The sequence below is a fragment of the Hippoglossus stenolepis genome, chromosome 21 (assembly GCF_022539355.2).
Source record: "Hippoglossus stenolepis isolate QCI-W04-F060 chromosome 21, HSTE1.2, whole genome shotgun sequence".
Taxonomy (NCBI): domain Eukaryota; kingdom Metazoa; phylum Chordata; class Actinopteri; order Pleuronectiformes; family Pleuronectidae; genus Hippoglossus; species Hippoglossus stenolepis.
The window spans coordinates 12,790,165-12,810,190 of record NC_061503.1 but is presented as its reverse complement, the minus strand read 5'-3'; the positions used below and the strand labels follow the sequence as shown (position 1 = coordinate 12,810,190).

Here is a 20,026-nt window from a genome sequence, read left to right as displayed (position 1 = left end):
CTGTTCAGTTACCAGAGGCCTCACACTTATCAGTTCCAGATCTCACAAGAACAGAGAGAAAGAGAGACCACTGACAGGAAGGGGATTTTTTTCTTTCCTCCCTCCCCCTTTTTCCTTTAGCGAGGTTAACAGAATGTCTGCACCCCTCACATTTCACAGAGGACAGCAATTATTCATTGGGGCTTACGCTGGTGCGACAGAACCAAAGACCAACCTGGCAGCCTCCAACACAAATAAATATAAAAAGCTAGCTGATTAACAGAGTAGTTGTATATCTAACAAAATGTTTTGATTTCAGTCGTTTCGAGTAATTTGTCTCGCCTGTCTGTCTTTTGATGTCGGACGGCTGTTTCCAACAAAGCAAACAACGCTGCTCTTCTACATAGGAGAGAGCGGCTCGGGTCATAATTTTCTCTCTGAGACCAAGAGAAAATTAGCCCACGTGGACCTGAACCCCGACAGGCATTCTGTTTTTGTGTCCGACCCCAACCCAAGCCTCATGTTTTCCCTAATTGCAGGCATGTGCGGCATAAGAAAACACATATATTCCAGCTAACGGGACCAAACCCGACCCAAACCTGAATATCATTTCAAAATGTTTGTCCGAAACGTGGCCCAACTTGTCAGGTTTAGAGGTCGGGGGATCCACACTTTACTACAAGCTCCTCAACCTCAGAGGTTACAGTTCCTCTACTTGAAACTTGCCATTCCCTTTGACTGCAGCCTTTTCATCACACCCAGCTGTATTTTTTGCCTCCACAAAGGCAAACCTCACATCGACAGCGAGAGGGAAGAGATCTGTCATCGAAAAGTGGGAGAGAACCGACTGTGAGGCTCTCATGTCACGTCCCTGTTCATGTCAGATCCCACCTCGTGTCACTTGCTCTCACTGTCTACCTCGCATGACATTTCCACAATAATCACTTTGGTTTATCCCACTCAGCTGTGTGGAGGGGCAGATGTTTGTCGGGGCACTGTATTCCTCAGGATTCACATTGCTCTAATCAAGATTAACCACTCTTATCTATTCATGTGTGTGTGTGTGTGTGTGTGTGTGTGTGTGTGTGTGTGTGTGTGTGTGTGTGTGTGTGTGTGTGTGTGTGTGTGTGTGTGTGTGTGTGTGTGTGTGGATGCTGGCTGTCCCAATTCCTAATCCATGACGCCAAAGCTGTATTGTATAATACAGTGGACGAACCAATTACATTCCCTTTCCACGACATAATTCTCCCTTTTAGTGGCTCGTACGCTAAACTACATATTGCATAAGGATAAACTGCTACATTGCTGGTGAGGCGGATCATCATGACCTGCTGTGTACATCCATCCGACTACATACAGTACAGTACTTGCATATGGGTTTAAAAAAAAAAAAAAAAACATTCAAACAGACGCAACATCTCAGCACTTTGTTACTCAGAGGCCCCCAAGGAGCTCCTGATGAAATCAACATGCTCTGCAAGGTGAGCCGACCCCGGCCGCACACAAACTGCTGCCATCACATGTTTACCAAAGACACTGGAGCGCAGTGGAGGACAGAGCGTGTCCGTGCAAACAAAGCTGCAGTGTTTAAATCAGTGTGTGGTGGCAGGGGAGGCCGATATCTGTTTCCAGTAACAAGCTTTGTTTGATTCCAGCTGTGACACAACATCTTTTCCAGAAATATTTCAGGCAAAGCGACAACTCAGTTAATTAGGAAGTGTCCCCACATAGCCTGGGACGTCTCAGGGATTTAATAATAACAAAATGAATGTGTGCACACAGATAGCTAATCTGTGCTTGCAAATTATTTACTTCTTGTGCACAAATTCGACACTCATGCTCTCAAAATTTACAGGATATAAAAGGTAAGTGATATTGTTTTCCTATGTGTGTTCTTGCAAAACAGGCAAACTACTCGCAGTGCTAGTCCTGTGATACATCTGATCAGCGCTAGTCAATTGCCATAATTCTATTATTCTATTAGCTGGCTCCATTATTTCTACAGCAAATACCAAACTACAGCAGCAAATTGTGTGTTCATGTGGTGTGGGAATAATCTAAAAAATGGGTTCCTGGCTCGAAAAATTCACGCGAACGCCATGTCAAGTCCGAACAACTGCGTAAGTCTGAGAAAACCTTGTTACACAAGTTGCGGAAATGCTAACATCACTTATAAACTATTTTACAATCAGCTCTCAATAGTAACTCCTAATGTCAACTTGTTACACTTTTGTCACTTGCAAACTATATGCTCATCTCTCCCATGTGTCTGAGACTAAAGCTTTTAACCAGACGTTTTATGATTGATGTGAATATGTTGTAAAGTATGTTTATGCCTGTCCCACTCACTTACCAAGCAAATATTTTAAAAAAAAGGGGGGCCCAGGTGTTGTTTAAACGCTCTAAACACATAAATACAGCATATTTTGTTTACTATATCCATGTTTTTTCCATATTCCGGATTTAAAGCACCTGGTAACACTAAAGTCGGAACGGCTTCCCAACTGGGATAATGGGACCTTCAGAGGACCTTCTAAACGCACAACAACCACAGTTCCCCCGCTGCAGCAGAAACGGCCAGTCAAGAGCATCAATTTCAAATTTGTGAGGTATCATTTGAAACCATCTGCTGAACTCTGTCAAATTATAAAAAAAAGACATACCTATGTTGGCTTCAATCCTCGATTCTTCACCACGAAAGTCCCCCCCACCCATCCACACACCAGGCGGGGAAACACTCCAGCGCCTCACGTCTTCTTGTCCCTATGAGAAATGACACGAGAAAAAGAAAATACATCAATCACCGCCGGGTTATCCATCAATCTCCAAACATTGAATTATTACATTTGCATCTCCCCCTCCCACTGAAAACCAAGCCCACTCAGTGATTTCGCTTTGGGCTCCGAGTGGCTTCCATCTGCACCTTGCTGAACGCGATACACTTCTTCCCCGCACGGATAAGCTCCTTCACGCTCTCGTGCCCATGAAGGACGAATCAAAAGAGCAGCCGATACTTCACATGATCGGCAAGGCATCATATACATCCCCCGCAGAGTAAGTTCACTGTCGTGGCACATTCACAATTCACTCGCGATTGACAGATAAGCCTATTAAGAGAGGCCTTCACTGTAGTTTAGCACTTAGCTCGGCTGGCAGGGCTCGTGCGTGTGCCCAGTGACATTCAGACCCTTCACAATGACCACATTAGTTCAAAAGGTGAAAACCAATGTGTGAAAAAGCATTAGCGGGTAAGAACCTAATACAATAACCCAGAATATAAAAGAGAGTGTAGACAAATACTTGAATCATGAGTTGGAATGAAAGAAATATGGATTTATCTTTCTGTTAACAATCTTGTCTTATCTACAGTCTGTCTGCAAGAGTTTAATTTCCCTAATGAATCGATCAGCGTAATCACGAGCTTAATAACAATCGGCTGGATTCTGCCTTGTGTTATCCTTTCCATAAATAATATGAGCCTCTGCTGGCATGTGAGAGAGGATAAACAAACAAAAGAAAGTACTTTGAATAGTTTCATTAAGAACTACTTCAGTAGCTGAATGAATGAAGTCATGAATTAATGACATCTGAGAACATCCGAGTGTTGTTACTCTAGTTTGTAGTTCCGAAAATAAGTCAAATGTAAAGAAAAACTTTTCTGTGTGAAATAAGAATTTATTGAATTTAAGGGGAAAGTTGGGCCTTGGCAAAGGCAGTAGCTCTAAGTGTAGACATGTATACGGTATAATCTTAGAATAACTTCCTATTGGAGTATGACGCATTCCCTGGGTTCAAGTTGTAGGATGAAAAATTGACATGAGTCAAGTCAGACTATGTAAATGTTAGTCATGTAAACATCACATTCAAAATAAGGTCAATAGACAAAATATTGCTGTCTTAGTAAATAGAAAATAAAAGTTCTAGACCCTTCTTTAAATTAGGGGCTAAGGTAAAGTAACAGCTCTGGATCTTCATCTTTAGGGTAGCAGGTCACTGGGTAGCTGTAAAGAGTACAAACAAGCTATTGGTCTCTTTCTGTTATATCCTCTGCTGAACTCAATTTTTCCCTTAACTCGCTCCCCCTTGTTCAGAGGGCGCGACACTAATTTTCACGGAGTCAGAGAAAAAGTTGGAGGGCATCAGCACGCTTTCTTTTCTTTTTTTTTTCACTCCCCCGAATGTTTAACTATGAAATTTCAAGCAGCTAAATTGGATGGTAGAGGAACAGAAAGAATAATAATGTCTTCAGGGGTGTTTGCTCTCGCTCTGTGAATATATGTGAGGAGTAAGTAATACAATATTCCCCTCCTTTATCATCGCCACCTTAACATCTCTGGCTGTATCCTGTTAGTATCGTTTTGGTCAGGCGTCTGCTGGGTGACACACACCACGCCAGTCGTTTCTGTCCTCTGGCTTCTCCTCATGCTTTGGTTGACAGGACAAGGCTAATGCTCCATATATAAAAACTGTATAACCATAAGGTGTATTTTCACATTCAGCGGGAGAAGGCAGTCCCCTGTGCCTTGCACTTTTTTAATCCTCTTTTTTTTTTTTATCACTGCAAGATTTTTCAGGCAGCATTTCTCCCCTCTTGGAAGTGCCGCTCTGTGAAAAGAGAAAGTGGAGGAGAGCTGGGGGCTCAATGGGCTGGGAGAGAGAAGGGAGGGAGAGGGAGAAGGAGGAGGAGGAGGGGTTGACGCTGGGTGCCTCCTTTTTAAAGCCAGATTCTCCCCAGATACCTCTGTCCTATTCATCAACAGCTTTTCCAGGGCTGTGAAAAATCAATGTGCTCTGCACTGCAAACAGTTCATAATGACGGGGGATGGAGGGAGAAGAAGAAAAAAAAAGCTCAACTGCAACAGAATTGATTTGTTTAAGTACAATAACACGGCTCTGCAGCGCGGTGAGGAGGAGGCTCAAGCGCCCAGACAAAGACTGACTGGCAGCATGTAACCACAAGCAGTAATTGATAAACTGCTGGCAAAGTGCAAATCTGAACTACAGAAATCTGTTATCTAATTAAAGGAGGTTTTCTCTGAATTGCCACAGAGGAAAAAAAATACAGTCAAGTGAATGTATCTTCTCGAAGAAACACTAAACCACAAATAGACATAGAATGGATTTTTTTTAAAGTTAGATCTTCTGAATTTTTTCTTAAGCAAACTTACTCTCAGTAATTGCATTAATTATTTGTTTTACATTGGTTTAACATAAATGAAGCATTTGAATTGCTTGTTTTATCTAAACAATAATCTTAGCTGTTTAATATTTAATTCACTGATACTAAACTAATGGTATACCTCCGCCAACAGTCCCCTTAAATTTAATCAAGCTGCACCAAATTCCACACACTCGTAGATATCAGGTCCCTGAATGAGCCTGATCAAGATCCATCAATTATTCATTGGGAAAACGGAGAAAATGTTAAAAACACCCTCACCTCTCACAATGTTAGAGAAAGTGATAAAACTCCTGAACACACAAACCAACCAACAAACAAGCAAATGTACGGGGGGGGGGACATAACCTCCTTGGTGTTGGTAGAAAAAAGAAAATCAGCAAATCCTAGTTAAAAAGTCTTAAACTACTAATTATTGACAACAATTGATTTACTGATAAATTGACCACACACACGCGCACACACACACACACACACACACACACACACACACACACACACACACACACACACACACACACACACACACACACACACACACACACACACACACACACACACACACACACACACACACACACACACACACACACACAACAAATCCAATCCACATCTGCTCACACACACGCATTATTTGTGCCTTTGGCAAAGCGTCACTACATCCTAAGCCAATTCAAAGCACATGCAGAGTGGGTTTGATGCTGCATAAAGCCAAGTCATCAGAATGTTTAAAAGATAACACCACGCTTCTCAAAGACTAAAAAGCATTCACAAGGTGAAGTTTCAAATCTCCTGATGCTGCAAAAAAATAGCAGGATCCTGGAGTAAGTTGTGTCAAAACAGAACGGCACAATAAAACATTTTCTCCCTTTCCTCTTTTAACCCGGACACAGAGGTGCATTTATCATTGTTATTGTTCCTTCACAGGGGCACTTCCAGGTTTAATTGGATCCTCATGAGCCGTTTTCACATATGAACTCTGGACAATGTGCAAAAATCAGGTCGGGACATTGTGCGAAGTTGCCCTTTCACACATGCAGGACACAACCAGAGATTGTCAAGTACGTTCTCACCTACTGGAAATATTTTTGGTTTCGGTTCAGGTGAAGGACGGCGCTTGGGGAGACGACGCAGCAGACATGAAACGTCTTCAACACTCTCACTCACTAACTGTGGGTAATTACTGACTCTATTCACACGTCGGCTCAATTGGATTTCACACAGATATCACAACTGTCGTGTTCAACCAATTCGGAAAAATTCCTGTTCGCACGTGCACTTCCTCCAGGTGACGTCCAGACGAGTGCAGTGTAAATCCCCCATTGTCGCTGCATTTAGCCACTGAAGCTGGAGCACGCAGGAGCATTCCTCCTCCATCAGCACCAGGTTTTACTGAGTGCATGAGGGACAGTCATCCTGTGCAAAGTGGCCATGGAAGTTGCTGGTGGGTGAGACGGGCGGCGGGAGCTGGACACCACCTGCTGACCCTGGACAATGACAGGAGAAAGGCACTTGGGGAGAAACCTGGCTCGGCTCTCAATGCTGGAGGGAAAAGCTCTTGAGAACCACAGGTTGTCCATTCACCCAGCCGCCTCGGAGGGGATATTAGTCCCAGTGGGCCACATTTGCATTTTAACTGGTAAATATAGTATGCCCATAGACGTGAATCATGCGAGAACAGGGAAACAATGTGCTGAGGTAAACAAGAATTACTATGAGCTGATGAATATGCAGTAAAATTAATAACGCCAGGATGATACTTCAATAATCGTTGGAAGTCTTCCCTGTTTTTTTAACCACATAGCATTTGATTAGAGCCGGAGAACTGTGTGAAAAGGAAGTTTTAATCACACCATCATGTTCTTAGTAAAAAACCAGCTCTGAAACTTCTGACCTCCCATTCACCTCCCTCAGTAGTGCTCCACTTCCACTTCATGTTACCTTGGCACAGAAATCCCAACTCTTCCTCCGGGCTGCTTCCTGTTGTTGATATGCTCAAGACATGCAAGATCGACCGAGATACACATCTCTGCGTTTCAAAAGACGCCCGACAAAGACACTTGAAGTCAAAGGAGGAACGCTGGAACAGCTAACGCAGGAATGGGGAGCCTGTTTGTTCCTAATGATTCTCAGCAGAGAAGCTGGTTTTCATTTTCGGAAGATGAAAAGAGGATTGAGTGGAAACACGCTGGTAATCATCTCGCCTCTGTTTACATGTTCACTAATAATGTGATTATATACAAATTAATTAAGGGAATACTCTGACTTCTGCAACTGTCGTGTTTAATTGGGTTGTTTTAGTGACAACAACTTAAAAAGGTTGATAACTCATCAATCTTTCAAATGACGTGTTTTGTAGATTGTATTAGAAGTGCAACAAATTATTAATTTCACTATAAATTAACATTTTAATTACCATTACTGTAATTCAGTGACTGCACATTTCAGTGTAACGCAGGTCATAACAACACATGTAAATAGTGCCATTAGAATAATATTGACATTAAATGTTTTGTCTTTAACCCAAATGCATTTTGACCTGCAAAGCACAAACAATATGCACCTTCACTGTTTGGTCCACAACAACACTTTTTTGGGGTAGTGAGGACTTTCAGACCAATTGCAGGAAGTTGAGACAGCATTGAACAATAGACGAAGAAAAAGAAGTAGAAGATATAGCCAGAATACAATGTTTGAACAACGAGGATGTTCATTTGGGGCATTCAAACTAGTGTCAAGTACTGCGCCTGAATAACAAGATTAACTGGTTCATTAATTGTCTCCATTCAAACGGAAAGACGACTACTACTGCTGAATTGAGAGCATTGTGACGTCAGACACACATCCGCCTACAAACCAGTCAATGTCAAGTATAGGTAGATGTACGTGTGTTACACAAAAGTCTTAAGTCTGCCCCCGAAATTCCAATATGAAACCAAAACTAACTGGATCAAATGTAAACAATGTAACAAAGAAATGACCATTGATTCTGACTTTCAGTTGTGAAAACACCCATAGATTAGTCACCTCTTAATAAATATTAAGCTAATGTACAGCAGCAGGGTTATGATGCCTGTATATACTGTATATACTGACTGACGATCCAGGTTAACAGGGTAGGGACTGAGCGTTTTCCCAACACACATACGGCAGATCTCAGAGGACATCCGTATGCAGTGATTACACTGGATGATCATGTTGTGGGCCATAGCCATAAACATGAAGTGTATCACTGCAGTGATGATTACAGGTTTAGAGATAATGGCTTTTAACGTGATACATAAGAGAGCATGAGACACCAGCTCAGTTAGCTGCCCAATCTCCACTCTCTATACTGATTAACACAAACGCCGGCGCCTGGTTAAACACCACTGCTGTAATTATGTGGAGCCTCACTTACCTATACAACACACACACAGGCAAATACACTTTGTGCAAAATGGTGCAGTGGTGCACAACTGTGAGCCACCAGATCAACATCACAGCAACTACCAGTTTGTGTGTCTTATTTATGCAAATGCAGGTAATTTACTTCCTGCTGCGCGTTACTTCCCAACGTGTTTGCCCTCCAGCATCAGTTGGATGTGTCGAGGATGAACCTAAACAAGTGGAACAATTAAATCAACTCCTCCCAAAAAGGTTACTCTTTCATTAAGAGTCATTTAAAGGTTACAATTTAAGGTTTATTACAACTTTGGCTTAGATTGTTTTGTTTTGGCATTTGATTTCCTAGTTTTTTTCTATGATTTCCTAGTTTTGTCTATTATTTCCTAGTTCGGGCAGTTGTTTGTGTCAGTTATAATAACACTGACCCAACAAAAATAAAGTCCCCACTTGAGTTTGCTGTAAGGATTGTTATATCATCCAATAATAAATATTAGTGGAAAAGAAGCTAGCTCAGCTAACTCCTTACATTACATGAATGATGTCCATAATCATGAGGATTAGGGCAAAATTGTATGAAACTGGATTTCACACATTATCTATGGGGTTTTTTTCTAGTTCAACACAGGCAGCTGATGCTTATGTCTTACTCACATGAATGAATGGCTTCAATATTATTTCTCCTCCTCCGCTCTCTACAGTGTATCTTGTTTCAAAAGTGAGAGCAGCCCAAGAGGGCGTCTGTATTTTGCTTCCTTTGTTTCCGGTCTTTCCCTGTCGGAGCGAGAAGGTGGTAGCGGCTCCCACGAGGGAAATGGAGAGAAAGAGAGAAGGTGTGGGCTGCTGGCAGAGCCGCGGAGCCGCAAAGAGCTGCTGCGCCATCTGACCACCGACATAAAAATGATGCCCCCTGCCTTACCTCCCCCTGCTCTGTCCTGCTTCATCTGCAAAGCAAATCACATGCCCTGCAGCCAGAGATTCCTCCCTGGTCACCTGGCTGATCCACCGGCCCCTCGAACAAGAGGAGGCTTTACTGGAGGTGAAAGACTTCATAGTGTAATGGAGACAAGCACGACACAGAAACAGAGGGCAGATCTTCCGAGCCAATTTCAAAGTAGGGGTGGGGGTGTAATGAGGCCTGATTTGTCACGAGAAATAACCACGGACCTGTATTTGCATTTTCAACCCCTCTCTTCACCTCCCTCCCTTATCAGTTCTTCCTCCTTCTCGTAATAAGGAAAGAGAAAAAGCAATGAGAGAGAAGAAAGGGATGGGGGGGGGGCAGACATATACACAGAGGAATCCGGGGAGGGGGAAAGAGAGCACATTACTATTGGGAGGGAGAAAATGATTAAAGGCTGAGATGAACACAATCTGCTGGTTCCAGAGGAAAGAGGGAAGAATTTCCAGAGCCAATAAGCGAAGCATCACGGGGAGGACCTGCCTCTCCCTGCTATTCAACCATGACCATGCTGGCTGAAGCACATTTCCTACATCCGCCCTTTTACACCCGCCTATGGCATGCGTGTTTCATGCACATGCAGCCATTAGCGGATGTGGAATATTGATTTTGCTTCCGTGTATTCATAGGCGATACTACGGCTTCGACACAGAACTGTGAAATGTGGGATCCGTTGTGACTGCGACTGTTGCAGCTAACCAGGTATAATAGTGTTGCTATGACTCAGTTGCAGGCGACTCTTGAGGCAAAAGGGGAGAGGAGCAAGGAAAACAGCAACATCAATAATGAAGTGAAGGAGATGGGGGGGAAGAAAACAAAGCTGTTCATAACAAATGCGAAAACAGGCAGAGCGTCTCATTGCGAGAGCGCTAACGACAATCAATTAGCAATTGCTCATGATCTTGGGTGCGCCAGAGTATAAGGTGTCTTAATGAGTCCCATTTCCATTAGCTGCTCGACTCGAGAGGCACGAGGAGGAGGCTGCTCCCACCAGCTCCTCCATCTCAATGCCTAATGACTGCGAGAGTGGATTACTCCATCAATTCCTCGCTTCTCTTTGTTTATCCCCTGCGTAAATAATGGTCAACCATTACAATGCATTAAACGGGCCACTCACCGCAGAGCGAATGAGCGGGAGAAAGAGGAGCATGCTCCGACGGCATCCTCCAGTGATCTCCAGGAAATCGGGTAATGCCAGCCATGTGGTGGCAGCGTGGGGGACGGCGAGGGGGAAACAAGAAACAAATATCTGGCTGGTTTTTACTGGGAGGTGTGGTTCAGAGAGTAAACGATGGAAAAGGAGGAAATGTGTAGGAGTGTCATATCTAGAAAAACACCACATATAGGCAATCATGTTCAACCAAGTTACCACAAGACTTGTTTAACGCAGCGGTGGAAGGAGTACCGCAAAACTGTACTCAAGTAAAGGTTTTGTAATCAAAATAGAAGTAAAATTACTTGCACATATGTCTGCACCTCACACCCCCTTCTCTCTCTGCTTGTTTCCTCAAATAAAGGATTAAAATATCTTTTTCAAAAACATTTACTCGGACAAAAGTATAAAAGGGAAGCTGTTGAGTAAAATACACATAGTTCCCAGGTGAGAACCATAAAGCAAATCATAGATTCCAGTCATGCCCTTTGCATAGAACCGATAATTACACCACAATGGGGGTCCATAGACTTGATGTGGCAAAATTACGCTACACAAATCAAAGAGCTGCAATTTCTAGGAGAGAATTACCAGCAGAATAAAGCAGCAGAAAAACATGTATATTTAACTACACAAAAGCTGCAGCCGACAAACAGATAAAATGCTAGTAGTTGTTCATGGTGAGCTGCAACTATCAGTTTGTCAATACCTGTCTGCACGTCATTCTGTGAGTCTCGTGCACTGCAAAGTCCTCCATGATCTGCTCTAGATGGTTAACACCTCACTAATGGTACGAGTGAACGCTAAAGGATCTGCCGTCAGTATTTCAGGGTTTACACCAGGACCAGCATGCACCTGCTGATCTCACCACACGGCAGGTGTGTTTCCCTGAAATATTTGGGTAAAAAGGGGTCTAGAGGGACTATTTCTTTACTTGAAAACAGTTCCTGTGAGGTTTTCACAGCTGGATGTGTGAATTATTCTCAGTTTCTCAGTGTTTCTCAGAACCTGAGCCATAAAACGTAAAAACCATCCTGTAATTTGGGGGATTTTTACACCGGTGGTGTTGATGAGCATCATCAGTGATGTTAAGAGATGGATTCAAGCTTCATCATTATCACCACACAGAGGACTTTATTTGTGTCATATGAGAGAGTTTAATGTACCTCTGTTGCTGCAGTGCTTTTCACACTGAATTGTACCGATCAATATTTCACCCAAGGCTCCATCCCTCCCTTTCCATTCCCCTCTCTCTTTCCCCCTCTCATGTCACAGCACCGGACAGGATCAAAATTAAACATATCAGCAGAAAAACACACAAGTGGAAATGATCTTGCCGCGGCCGGCCGCTCGGGTCATGAATTCAGCTAACAGTGCTTATCACAGGCTGCTGCTATTAGTCTTAATAGCTGCGGTGACAACCCGCCTTGAGAGAAGATGGGCTCTGCTTCCCCGGGCTCACCACAGACAGGTGATTCTCATCTGCGGTCTCTTCGTGTGTCATAGCAGAGCCCAACGCCGGCTGAGGAATGTCTGGCGGCTTATTGGGGCAAAATAATCAGAACCTGACAGGCAATTACAGACAGCAGAGCCATGTGTTCCCTCACACTGCATCAATCGAGGAACAATTAAGAGTTCAATCAGTAGAATTCAATCTTGAATTATAAGGGTGTTAAAACCCAAAACACACACATATGCTTTGTGCAAATATGACATACTCATATAGAATATCATAAGCTGCAGAGCACAGCAGGGGATCCCCCACTGGATTTTCAACACTGGGGTTGATGATGCTTTTAACACGTGAATAAAACAATAATAGAAAACAAATATCTCCCGGTGAAAAAGCGGTGTCATACACATAGAGGACACCGACGAATGTGTCAAGAGTTTGTGGTGATAAGGGCCGACACCGGTGTCTGAGTGTTGTCAAGAAAACCACGTGATCTACGCAGCGGGGTTAATACGTCACTTCCTGCCTCTGCCTGCTGCAGCCGGCTGCTCCACCTCTTGCTTGAAGAATGCAGAGGATTTGGTGCTGTTGGGAAAACCTGTCTAGAAAACCTCGTGCCGTGTTGTGCATGTGTGAAGGGCAGACTGTGGGTGAACTCCAACCACCAACCATCTATGACTCCAGTCTGACTATTGACCATTATTTTCATTATGATGTTTAAATGAGTTGCTAAATAGAATATATTCCATTTACATGTTACAGATCATTGTCTGATTATAACTTCACTATACATCCACTAGGTCAAAAGTCCAATATTACTGGTGCCTGATTTTAAATACACTTTTGGGCGTTCTCTTCTTCTTCCTTATTTTTCCATTTTGTTAACACCTGAACCCAGGTCATCCGTCGTTAAGCTGGTGGTAACTGCCATACATGTCGATGTTGCAAAATTCTGTGTCCAATTAGATTAAAATGTGATTAAGGTGTATACATGTCTACATAATGTGACTAAGGTCAGAATACTCCACATGTCTTAATTTGATTATTGATAATTTTGAGTATGACCTTATTCGGGTGAAGGTAATCAGAAAATGCAGTTTACATGGTAGTGTCTTATTCAGACATTTATCCTAATTGGGTTAATATTGAAATATTGGTTTCCATGCAAACGTGTCTTTTATGCTGCCTGCACTAAACAGCAGAGAGAAAAAGCAAACAACAAGCTAATGAACAGTTAAAAAGGCACATTTGTCCTTCGTATATGAGTCGAGCTAAAAACAGTTAAAAGATTGTGAATATCGAACTTTGCTTATTGCTCAACACTCAACTCAAATTCATCAAGTTGCTCCGTGTCTGCTGGATGCATAAATAAAAAATAACTGCTACGTGTTGTAGCTATAATGAAAGCTTGCAGCTCGCCTTCAGCGGGCGGCGCTACAGAACTTTAAACCCTGCGATAAGATGTTTCTTGTGAAATGTTCCCCGGGAGTTATCGCTGACTTCTCTTCCTAATTCCTATGTACACAGGCTCGCACATTTGACCTCCTGTCAGAGAACAAGATGTTTTCTAACAAGCTGTTCATCACCGCTGCTTCAACCAGGAATTTTTTCAAGTTTCGACTGCCACTCACACAGCTTTGCCTATGGAGAAAAAGATCAGACTTTCACTTCTCTCAACCTTGGACACCATAAATAACTAGTCCTTCATCACGGGTGCGAGTCCGGTCTACATCCAAACAACAAACGTGAAAGCGCTTCACAGCGGCGGCATGCGGGGGGGAAATATTGCCAGGGTCAAGAAGTGTATGTGGCATCGGCGTGAATGTCGTGGGGAGAAAAATGATTTTTTTCCCCCTCTGAAGTAAAGGTTACATTCTGTAGCCTGTCGAGGAGCCGTGCTGCGCTGCCTTTGAATGGGACACACAGCCTTGCCGGGCTAAAGAGATGGAGCGGCAAAGTGAAAGTGTTTAGTTAGGTACCTCACAAAGTAACACCACATGAAAGGAGCTCATACGGGCAGCTCACATCAGAGGAGTCGGGCTACATCAGCACCACCCGTGCGACAGAAAAACCCCACTGGACAAACTAAGATCCTCCATGCGCCTTAACGTGAAGCCACTGTTTGGAAAACAAATGTCAGGACATCTTTCCTCCCAGAATGCTTTCCGAACGAGCCAGAGGAATCCTCCGCCACTGCACTCCTCCACAAACGACCGAGCTTGTGACTGGGACCATGTCAACATGCTCCTCCATTTAGACAGGGGGGGAGGGAGGAATTACTTTGATCCACTTTGAGGCATGTCTTCCTTTACTGTCGAGAGCCTGTGAGGGTTTACAGCAGGAGGGGAGACGCCGGCGCATCCATTCTGTGGCAAAGCTCGAGAAAATGGTTTTTTGCCACAGTAGCACTTCCAAGCCCGAAAAGAAGAGATGAAAGTGGTAACTAATTACAGCAAGTTTGAAGGATTCAATGTTGCCGCAACTTCCAAAACCACAAAGAGACAGTAGGCGCATCCGAAACTGTGGCAACCTCTCATCATCGCTGAGAGATGACACTATTTTACAGACATGACAAAGTGCAAAGATACTGGGCAGAGTGGGCTGCAGCTGCAGATCTGAGTGCAGAACAATGGGAGTCTGTGCTGATTTCGAGCCTGAACAATGGCAGGATGACATGGAGCCTGACAGACACACACAGAGCAGCAGGATCTGCACTACAGACAGGAGAGGCAGCTTCACAGAGCAACACCGCTGCCAAAACACATCTCCTCGTCTTCCTTTTTCCTCCTCCAACAGCTTTTATGTGTTTTGGCACCTCTGGCACTCATAACTCTGAAGTGAACAGTCAAACTTTGAGCGTCACCATGAGCACAACCTTGTGGAGGGAAACAAGTCGCTGCCGAACACGTGGTGTCTGAGACTCAACGTTCTGGTATTTACAAAATGTGAATTTCATCAAATAGCTTTAGTAACAAATTAGCCATACAAGAGAATGGGAGAATAATAAAACCATTATTGATTCAACATTTTGGGACAAAACATTTATTTGCTCTCTTTCCAAGATGATCAAATGCTCTCATTCTGTTAAATATAAAGTTAAAACAAGCAGACAGTTAGCCTAGCGTAGCACTAAGATCTGAAACGGGGGGGTGGGGAAACAGCTAGTCTCGCTCCATCCAACAGTAATTACACCTTTGTCTGGAGCTGATTCTATCTAATTAGTTTGATCTAAATGAAAAAGGACAAACTGCCATTTTAAATGTATCTGTATACTTCATATTTAACAGACAGAGATCAACTGGAGCAGATTGTGTAAAATACTGAAAACATTTTAGATTCAAAACGAAACAAATGTTTTTTTTGTACCAACAATGAAATACAATTAATAACAAAAAACAGATAAAAATACAAAAAGATAAAATGAGAGAGCTGAATCCAGGATGTGATGAAATCTCGTGTCTTCCCCATGTCACTGAGGCGCTCAAAGCGTCCTTCATTATTTATGTCCTCAGAGCAGGACTTGAACTGGCTTTGCTTCTCTTATCAATCATTTATCTGCTTTCCATTGAACGCGCTCCGATCCTCCGGTGTCAAATCAGACATGAAGTGGCTGAAGAGCCGCCCGTCTCAAGTCCTTCCGTAATTAAATGAGGCGAACATGAGCCTCAAACACCTGCTCTCCAAGTGATCAACAATGCTACGCTAATGTGGGGATCCCGGGCAATCCCAAGCCCGTCCGTCATTTCAAACACGACACTCAGGCCTCATAAATCAGGAATAAGATGCCGGAGCCCATTTCTGCTCCTGTGCGTGCCCTCGTGTTGGGAAAACGAGAGATTGAATCAGATTCAAATATTTCCAGTGCTGCCTTTCTCACTTCCCCACCTCGCACCCTTGTCTGAACAGGATCCCATTTCGCTCCACTACGGCGGGCGCTTGGCTAACAGCAAACATAATCAAACTTTGTGGTCTGTCTCTCCGCGGAGTGGAATTGAAAGCCTATCGTGCAGAGTTCTTCGGCGGCAATCTCCAATTACCTTGTGCGTGCAAGTGTTCACTGCGCTGGAACTTTTCCATTTCATCATTACACTCAAGCTGCCGCCATCAGAGCCAACCGGCGGCGGCGGCGGCGGCGGCAGCGGCACAGAGGACCGTGTCACCCGTGCACTGCGGGGAGACTCTTCCAAGCTGCAGTGAATTCCTGGTTTTGTCAGGGAAAAGATTCATGTCGATACAAACCACAGGTGCAGTGAGTTCTTTCTTTTTTTTTAAACCGCCACAGTGAAAAAGGGGGCAGGGCAACGCTCAGCTCCCCCTCGGCTATGTTTGTCACAATTACTCAGTAGGTCAACTTTCCCCCAGTCTCATTAAGAGGTAAAACACTGGGGCTAGAAAACTCGTTTTTTCTGACCCCCGCAGGAAATGTTTAAGCTCGCGGAAAGCCACTGATGCAATCGTTCTCCAGCACTCACAATGGGTTTGGGAAACTAGAATGAGGGATTATTTGATGTAACGTGCATTCAAGAGGCCAATTCAGCCCGACCAATCAATACTAATCAACAGCGAGATGACAGGAGATGAAATTCCCTCTGCTGCAGCCAGAGTCTCGTGTATCAGAATTTAGAGGCTGCACTCGAGCTACATCTTCTCCTCCTCTCATATATACAAAGGTTTATAGCAAACAAGTAGGTTTATACAACTATAAATTTAATCTACTTAGCCACAGCGCTCAAAATTGTATATAAAACATACTTCATAAATACTTTGTGAGTTCAAAAAATGTATTTATTCATATTTAATACATGTTTCATACATGATTCCTATTTTAGATTTAGCAGATAAAGAGAGAGATACATCCCTCAGGAGGTGGAGACCAAACATGAGCAACATGGAGAGTAAATGATCAACTTCCTCAGATGGATAGAAGCATTAGCTAACTTGCTAACAAGCTAATATGTCAGTGTTTTATTCACAGCGTTTTTATCTTGATATAATTTTTGCCCATATCACCCAGCCCTTGTGTGTATAATCAGAAAAGGTAACTATATTTAAAAAAAATAAAAGTACTCAAGCATCAGCATCGTACTGTTGCAGGTGTTGTTAAGGTGGAGCCAGTTAGCAATCTTTTATTTTTTACATTTCAACTACTTAGTATATTCACTGTACTTCCTTTGTGTCTTGTGTTAGATATTTTAGTAACATGTATTACAAACTCTTCATTTTGTATCTATTGTCTGTAAAAGCTTAATTTGTAAAGTTACACATCCCTCTGTAGGGATGTGTAACTATAAACTAGTAGGTAAAATAAAACTCCAGTCAAGTACAAGTGCCTTAAATTTATATTTAAGTACAGTACTTGATTAAATATACTGGATTACATTCTACCACTGGACCCATGTAAAGTTTTGAATGCAGATCTTATAGGATTTTTCATCAGGTATTGTATTTTTTGTTGTCTTTAACTTAAAGGACCTGAATCCTTCTTCTGGCCGATCTCATTTCATCACCCTGCGAATTATTAATCTACAGCATTAACCGTGTTGACAGTGTGAGGCGCTGACAGAGCACAGCCTGTAGAGGGTGTCTTTCATCCGGGGCGAGCAACAACAAAGAGCATGAGCTTTTCATGTTAACACAGGAAACATATATTTAATGAGACAACCACTGCAATCTCTGCTGCCACACTAAGTGAATCCGACCCCACACCACAACTCGCCGGCGCTGCCAAACTACAGTCACGGCAGTCTAGACTGGGCCGAGCTGCGACGGGGGCCTCCCGAAAAGCTCTCGCGCCACACAAGGAATTCGGTTTGCTTCCCTGGTTGCGGTGAGGAAACCGAGGAGTGCAAGTGAGGAGGGAGTGAGATCCCTGCAGAGGTCAGAGCGCATCCCCGGAGGTGTCGGGGGAGTAAAAGCATGACTGCAGAAAAAGGAGGTTATACCCAGTGTGTACCCCCCCTCCCTTCTCCTCTTCGCGGGGTGCCCTCAATGATTCGTCCCCGAACTCCTCGGAGCGCAGAGCCGCACAGCACCCCTCTCATGCCACGCAAATTGTAACCGGAAACAATTGTCAGCACCGGGGGGGAACCACCACTTCATCTGAAAACAAACGTAAAGGTGACGAGAGAGAGGATCTCTGGGACGACACGGACAGGGGTGGAGCTGCGTGTCGGAGGGGTCAACCTCGTCTGAGGCTGCTGCCGCTGGTTCTCTGCCGCACGGCTGGTTGAAGGCTGACACCAGTATCAGGGCCCATGAATATTCAGTGACCAAGTAAATGAGGCAGATAGCACTTGACATGTTTAACATCCACCTTTGGCACCTTCCCTCTACAAAGCCAACAAGGTGAAGCAGCAGAACAAATCTGCCAGTTTGTTTGTGGGCGGCAACAGTCCCCGCTGATGAATCGGACGCTTTCTGAACAAAGAGAATGAGGTTTAGTGGGCGAGCTACATCAAAATGAGCTGGACTGGATTTCCTCTGTGGGATTTGAGTTACTAAACTGCTGGGTATTTTTTTTCTGAGAGTCTGGCAGAAAAATGGAAATTGTAGCATTACGCCTTGCAATATGCTGACATTTACATTCTTAGAAAAACATGTTTCCCTCAACTATAATCCCTGCTGGTATCAAAATGTTTGCTCTCTAAATATTTACCAACCCTGAGTCACATCTAAAGCCTAACACAGGCACCTTGAGACTCCCGAAGTGTTGTGTCCCAAAGGAAATGTTGTGAAAGCACTACAGACTATCTCGCAAGTGAGTAAACTCTCTGAGCGCGCAACACATTCCTCCAACACCTCAAACGGCTCAGAGGAATAAGAGAAACGGAAAATCTGCCACCGACAAACTGTTTCTGCTTAAAATCAGTGTCGCTGCGACGCGAGAGACAAACATTTGGTTTTGCATGCGCAGTTGTTTTTTTTAACACCAAAAAGCAGAGAGTAGTAAATGTGTGACCGAGATGGGCTACGTAATGTAAATATTGACACTTTGATAGTCCTCTCGCTGCGTATACAGTTATAGCCCTTTAACATCTGCTCAGTATTATTCCAGGTGAGGAGAGATATTTCTTATTAGGGCTGTAACTAGCAAGTACTTTCCATTGATTGCTGACAGAAAAAGGACAAACTACAATGATGTTCTGACAGTGCATATCTAAGCCAAGGCTTCTCATGCACCCCTCTCATGCAGCTCATTCTCTAAAACCTTAAGCTTAAGCCAGGTTTAGCACTTTTGGGCAAAAAATCTATTTAGTAATGAATCGAGTATGAGAATCCTTGCTGGTTATTCAACTGGTCACTTCAGTATTACTCTGCTGATCTACAACCAACCCTCTGGTATTGTTTACCTCAGACTTTATGTCATGTTCATGTGAGATTAGTGCTCCAGCAGTCCCTTTTTCTGCTAAATGTAACTAAATAACCATTTCAACCATTTTGTGGTTCCAGCTTCTCAAATGTAATGATTTATGGTGGTTGCGCTATATGGTGAATTATGTTTTTACCATCCACACAGTCAGACTTCATAGTTTCAGCTGCAGTTGTGCGAGCGGCATGCAATGAAGTTCCCTCTCTCATGTGAGAATTTATCTTTCACTCTTTAGTCTGTGTACCTGTCACTCGGAATCTATTGCGTGTGAGAGTGACCTTTGTGCGTGTGCATGTGCACCCCCGTTACCGCCATGGATTTAATCATTTCTATGGGTAACGCTGGTGTAAATACATATATTAAACAGAGTTGTTGGTAAAGTGGGAACACAACGGGCCTGTGCTTATTGCACCACCCAGCTGTGTCTCTGCAGCCCCAACATGCAGCCAGCCCCTAAATGAACTGAGGTTGTGTGCCACTAAAAAGCCACACACACACACACACCCACACATGCACTCTAACCTCCTCTTACCCCCGTCATTACCCCC

General features: G+C 43.5%; 1 protein-coding gene across 2 annotated transcripts in view; it reads right to left on the bottom strand.

The window, feature by feature from the left end:
- Window positions 1-20,026, bottom strand: part of LOC118100299 (zinc finger MIZ domain-containing protein 1) — a 111,524-nt gene that overhangs the window by 78,060 nt on the left and 13,438 nt on the right. For both annotated transcript variants that reach the window (XM_035145229.2, XM_035145231.2), the window contains exon 2: window positions 2,643-2,742. The gene's annotated coding sequence lies outside the window, so the exon portion shown is untranslated. The remainder of the gene's footprint in view (window positions 1-2,642; window positions 2,743-20,026) is intronic.